Source organism: Argentina silus, assembly GCF_951799395.1.
Source record: "Argentina silus genome assembly, contig: scaffold_510, whole genome shotgun sequence".
NCBI lineage: Eukaryota > Metazoa > Chordata > Actinopteri > Argentiniformes > Argentinidae > Argentina > Argentina silus.
The window spans coordinates 10,001-16,735 of NW_028152453.1; positions in this window are offsets into that span (position 1 = coordinate 10,001).

The window sequence follows — 6,735 nt, forward strand, 5'->3', positions numbered from 1 at the left end:
CACTACGCCTCCCCCCCCCCCCCTCCTTCCCCTCTCCCCCCCCTCTCTCTCTTTTGTCTCTGCTTTCGGGTATCTATAGTGAGTCATTGAGTCATTAGGGACATGATGGGTGTGTGTATGCATGTGTGCGTGTGTGTGTGTGTGTGTGTGCATGTGTGTGTGCGTATGTGTGCGTGTGTGTGTGTGCGTAAGGGCATGTGTACCTGTGCAAGCATACAATGTTGTTTGTGTAACCGTGTCGAGGTGGCAAACACACTCCTCAAGTTCAAACACCCTCACCTGCTCCAATGGCTGTCTCTACCCTCACCTGCTCCAATGGCTGTCTCTACCCTCACCTGCTCCAATGGCTGTCTCTACCCTCACCTGCTCCAATGGCTGTCTCTACCCTCACCTGCTCCAATGGCTGTCTCTACCCTCACCTGCTCCAATGGCTGTCTCCTGCTCCATGCCGCAGCTGGTAGGCGTGCTGGATTTGAGGAGCTGGTCACATGTGTTGGCAGGTCAGAGGTCACAGGTTCGAGACTCGGTTGGAGCAATTTGAATTGCGGGGCGACTGTTTGCATGGACGTGTGTGTGTGATAGATTGAGAGAGGGAAAGGAAGGAAGGGAGAGAAGAGAGATGGAGAGAGAGATGAGGATGGAGCAGGTGGAACAACAGTGCAACCAATGCAGTCATTTGATACACAGGTCAGATACGGTGTTGAAGTTGATTAAGAAAAGAGATCAGAATCAGAATTATTTTATTTGGCCAAGTATATTTGTACATGAATACAGGAAATTGACTTGGTGAGGTTGGTGCATGGGACATAAAAAAACAATAGCAAATATTGACAAAAAAAATACAAAATAGTAAAATATTAACAAAATAGCAATAACAAATTTACAAAGGTACAAAATAGAACAATAAAACAATACATTTTGTAGTTCAGGTAGCTCAGGATCATATGCATCTTAACGGTTCCTCCTAGAGACCTCTTCACCCCCACTACCCCCCCCCTACTAACCCTAACCCTAACCCTAGAGACCTCTTCACCCCCACTACCCCCCCCGTACTAACCCTAACCCTAACCCTTGAGACCTCTTCACCCCCACTACCCCCCCTGTACTAACCCTAACCCTAACCCTAGAGACCTCTTCACCCCCACCACCCCCCTGTACTAACCCTAACCCCAACCCCAACCCTAGAGATCTCTTCACCCCCACTACCCCCCTGTACTAACCCTAACCCTAACCCTAACCCTAGAGACCTCTTCACCCCCACTACCCCCCCTGTACTAACCCTAACCCTAACCCCAACCCTAGAGACCTCTTCACCCCCACTACCCCCCCGTACTAACCCTAACCCTAACCCCAACCCTAGAGACCTCTTCACCCCCACTACCCCCCCTGTACTAACCCTAACCCTAACCCCAACCCTAGAGACCTCTTCACCCCCACTACCCCCCCGTACTAACCCTAACCCTAACCCCAACCCTAGAGACCTCTTCACCCCCACTACCCCCCCTGTACTAACCCTAAACCTAACCCCAACCCTAGAGACCTCTTCACCCCCACTACCCCCCCTGTACTAACCCTAACCCTAACCCTAGAGACCTCTTCACCCCCACTACCCTCCTGTACTAACCCTAACCCTAACCCTAGAGACCTCTTCACCCCCACTACCCCCCTGTACTAACCCTAACCCCAACCCTAGAGACCTCTTCACCCCCACTACCCCCCTGAACTAACCCTAACCCCAACCCTAGAGACCTCTTCACCCCCACTACCCCCCCTGTACTAACCCTAACCCTAACCCTAGAGACCTCTTCACCCCCACTACCCTCCTGTACTAACCCTAACCCTAACCCTAGAGACCTCTTCACCCCCACTACCCCCCTGTACTAACCCTAACCCCAACCCTAGAGACCTCTTCACCCCCACTACCCCCCTGTACTAACCCTAACCCCAACCCTAGAGACCTCTTCACCCCCACTACCCCCCTGAACTAACCCTAACCCCAACCCTAGAGACCTCTTCACCCCCACTACCCCCCTGTACTAACCCTAACCCTAACCGCAACCCTAGAGACCTCTTCACCCCCACTACCCCCCTGTACTAACCCTAACCCTAACCCCAACCCTAGAGACCTCTTCACCCCCACTACCCCCCTGTACTAACCCTAACCCCAACCCTAGAGACCTCTTCACCCCCACTACCCCCCTGTACTAACCCTAACCCTAACCCTAGAGACCTCTTCACCCCCACTACCCCCCTGTACTAACCCTAACCCCAACCCTAGAGACCTCTTCACCCCCACTACCCCCCTGTACTAACCCTAACCCTAACCCTAGAGACCTCTTCACCCCCACTACCCCCCTGTACTAACCCTAACCCCAACCCTAGAGACCTCTTCACCCCCACTACCCCCCTGTACTAACCCTAACCCTAACCCTAGAGACCTCTTCACCCCCACTACCCCCCTGTACTAACCCTAACCCCAACCCTAGAGACCTCTTCACCCCCACTACCCCCCTGAACTAACCCTAACCCCAACCCTAGAGACCTCTTCACCCCCACTACCCCCCTGTACTAACCCTAACCCCAACCCTAGAGACCTCTTCACCCCCACTACCCCCCTGTACTAACCCTAACCCTAACCCCAACCCTAGAGACCTCTTCACCCCCACTACCCCCCCTGTACTAACCCTAACCCTAACCCCAACCCTAGAGACCTCTTCACCCCCACTACCCCCCTGTACAAGTTTCTCTCCTGTTAATATAAAAAAAAAAGAGTAAATGTTCCTTCTTCTAGCATTGTGACTGCCTATGACCCCTGGTCTGAGCATTGTGACTGCCTATGACCCCTGGTCTGAGCATTGTGACTGCCTATGGCCCCTGGTCTGAGCATTGTGACTGCCTATGGCCCCTGGTCTGAGCATTGTGACTGCCTATGGCCCCTGGTCTGAGCATTGTGACTGCCTATGGCCCCTGGTCTGAGCATTGTGACTGCCCATGGCCCCTGGTCTGAGCATTGTGACTGCCTATGGCCCCTGGTCTGAGCATTGTGACTGCCTATGGCCCCTGGTCTGAGCATTGTGACTGCCTATGACCCCTGGTCTGAGCATTGTGACTGCCTATGACCCCTGGTCTGAACATTGTGACTGCCTATGGCCCCTGGTCTGAGCATTGTGACTGCCTATGGCCCCTGGTCTGAGCATTGTGACTGCCTATGGCCCCTGGTCTGAGCATTGATTACTTTATCTTATGATGACTGATGGAGAGATGATTCACTTATTTAAACAAATGTATTTGTTGTAAGTCGCTTTGGATGAAGGCGTCTGCTAAATGCCATCAATGTAAATGTAAATGCATATAAACAGAGAGTGTTTGAGTATGTGTGTGTGTATGAATGTTTGTGTCAGTGTGTGTGTGTCTGTATCCATATGATGAATCAGCTTTTGATTTGTGTGTTCTCTTCTCTCTGAAGAACCTTTCAGGTGGAGGGAGGGACAGAGAGGGAGTGTGGCATGAATGGAGGGAGGGAGAGGGGGATGAGGGAGGAGAAGGGTGGGGGGGTAGTTGTTCTGCCCCAACCACTCTGACAGCCCAGACAACATACCATTCATTCTACACCTCTCACACACCCTGTTTCTCTTCCTCCTCTCTCTCTCTCTCTCTCTCTCTCTCTCTCTCGCTCTCTCTCTCTCTCTCATCCCCCCTTATCTTATTCCAAACCTAATATATCCCCCTCTTTTTTCCCCTCCCTCCCCCTCTCCCTCCCTCCCTCCCCCTCTCCCTCCCTCCCTGCCCCTCTCCCTCCCTCTATCCCTCCCTGTCTCCCCACCCACTCCTCTCTCTCTCTCTCTCTCTCTCTCTCTCTCTCTCTCTCTCTCTCTCTCTATCCAGACATTTAAATCAATCTTTCGTTCAATCCTTCCTCTATCTAGTATCACCCTCTACCCCACTCTCTCTATCCCTCTCTCTATTCCTCCCTCTCTCTCTATCCCTCTCTCTATTCCTCCCTCTCTCTCTGTCTCTCTCTCTCTATCCCTCTCTCTCTTCCTCCCTCTCTCTCTTCCTCCCTCTCTCTATTCCTCCCTCTCTCTCTGTCTCTCTCTGTCTCTCTCTCTCTATCCCTCTCTCTCTTCCTCCCTCTCTCTCTTCCTCCCTCTCTCTATTCCTCCCTCTCTCTCTGTCTCTCTCTGTCTCTCTCTGTCTCTCTCTGTCTCTCACTATCACACTGCAGAATCAAGCATTCAAGCGTTTCCAAACATTTTAAATCAATCTTTTGTTCAATCCCTCCTCTCGTGTCCTTTTCAGGTATATTCATTAAACAGTGTACAGACCTACACACACACACACACACACACACACACACACACACACACACACACACACTTACTCATGCGCACACGCACACACACACATTTACATTACATTTACTTTTTTTTTTTTTACATTTTTTACATTTAGCAGACGCTTTTATCCAAAGCGACATACTACAAGTACATTTGTCTAAAGTAAGTGAATCATCTATATATCAGCCATCGTAAACATTTAAAAAAAAAAAAACACACACACACACGCACGCACGCACACACACACACACACACACACACACACACACACACATATGGTCTGATTAGACACTGCCAATGCAAACAATGTATCTTGTGAGCATAAAATAATAAACTAGAAAACATAAAAGGAATAGCCTACACATACCAGGGGAGGCTGGTGGAGGTAGAAATCAGAGGCTCACGTGTGTTTGGTACCATTCCTCATTCCGTTCCGTGCATTACAATGAGCCCGTTCTCCGATTTCTACCTCCACCAGCCTCCCCGTGTATGCCAGACCTGTAGCCTATGTATGGGCCGCGGTGTTAAACTGAGTGGAAACTCTTGATAGAGATCCATTCATGAATACATTAATATGCCAGACTCATAGCATCTTTGTCTATGTGTGCACTATGGTGGTGCACTCTCAGTGAAACCTCTTGATAGAGATCTGTGTCAGAAGACTGAAGACTTAGAAGACTGTTTATTTGGCCATCAATTGTTATATATAATATATATACGCCATTTAGCTGACGCTTTTATCCAAAGCGACTTACATTGCAGTGAGTGCATACATTTCAGTATATATGGTCCCAATGGGAATCAAACCCACAACCTAAGCGTTGTTAGTGCCATGCTCTACCAACTGAGCCACAGAGGAATGTGGTAATTTTTGCACCCCCCCCCCCCCGTGCACACCTCCAAGGGAGAACAGAGCTCTGGGCTCTGGGCACAGGGTCAGCCATATTCGGCACCCCTGGAGCAGTTAGGGGTTACGTGCCTTGCTCAAGGGCACAACGGCAGTGGTAGGCACCAATGCCAGTAACCTTCCAGTTACCAGCTCACCTGTCGATTGCTGGCCGGCCTCTCTAACCTCTAGGCTACCTGCCACCCCTAGCATGTGTTAGCATGTTTAGGCCGCAGGGAAAAAGGGAGGGTTTGATACCAGAACAGCAGAGTTAGATACAGAGAGAGGGAGGGTTTGATACCAGAACAGCAGAGTTAGATACAGAGAGAGGGAGGGTTTGATACCAGAACAGCAGAGTTAGATACAGAGAGAGGGAGGGTTTGATACCAGAACAGCAGAGTTAGATACAGAGAGAGGGAGGGTTTGATACCAGAACAGCAGAGTTAGATACAGAGAGAGGGAGGGTTTGATACCAGAACAGCAGAGTTAGATACAGAGAGAGGGAGGATTATATAATCGCTTGCTCCAACCAGGTAAACAAGTCCATGAACACACAATGACACAGCAGCACATTCCTCACATAACATCCTCACATAACATCCACACATAACATCCACACATAACATCCACACATAACGTCCTCACTACCTCCATGACCATCAAGTGTGTGATGTCACAATCAGTCTGCTGGTCAGTGATGTCACAGACTGTCAGTCTGCTGGTCAGTGATGTCACCGTCAGTCTGCTGGTCAGTGATGTCACAATCAGTCTGCTGGTCAGTGATGTCACAATCAGTCTTCTGGTCAGTGATGTCAGAATCAGTCTGCTGGTCAGTGATGTCACTGTCAGTCTGCTGGTCAGTGATGTCACAATCAGTCTGCTGGTCAGTGACGTCACAATCAGTCAGTCTGCTGGTCAGTGATGTGACAGACAGTCAGTCTGCTGGTCAGTCATGTGACACTATCCCACCGCTTTGACAGTTTCTATCAGTTACATGTAAATGTGTAATCAGTCTACTAACCGGCAAACACAGACTGATTAGCTTAATGTTAGTTTCAGAGGGTGTGAATGTGTGTGTGTGTGTGTGTGTGTGTGTGTGTGTGTGTGTGTTTGTGGGGGGGGGGGGGGGGGGTCATTATGTTTTGGTTTCAGGTGTTTCTATGGGGTGAAGGGGAGGCGGAGGGCAGCCTGGGGGGCCATTACAAAGACAAGGGGATAATGATGAACAGGGGAAGGTTGTAAACACACACAGTAGGGGGGAGGGCAGGGCAACACACACACACACACACGCTCACACACACCACATGCTCACACACACACACACACGCTCTCACACACACACACACACACGCTCACACACACCACATGCTCACACACACACACACACGCTCACACAAACACACGCTCACACACACACACACACACGCTCTCACACAAACACACACACACGCTCACACACACACACGCTCTCACACAAACACACACACACACACGCTCTCACACAAACACACA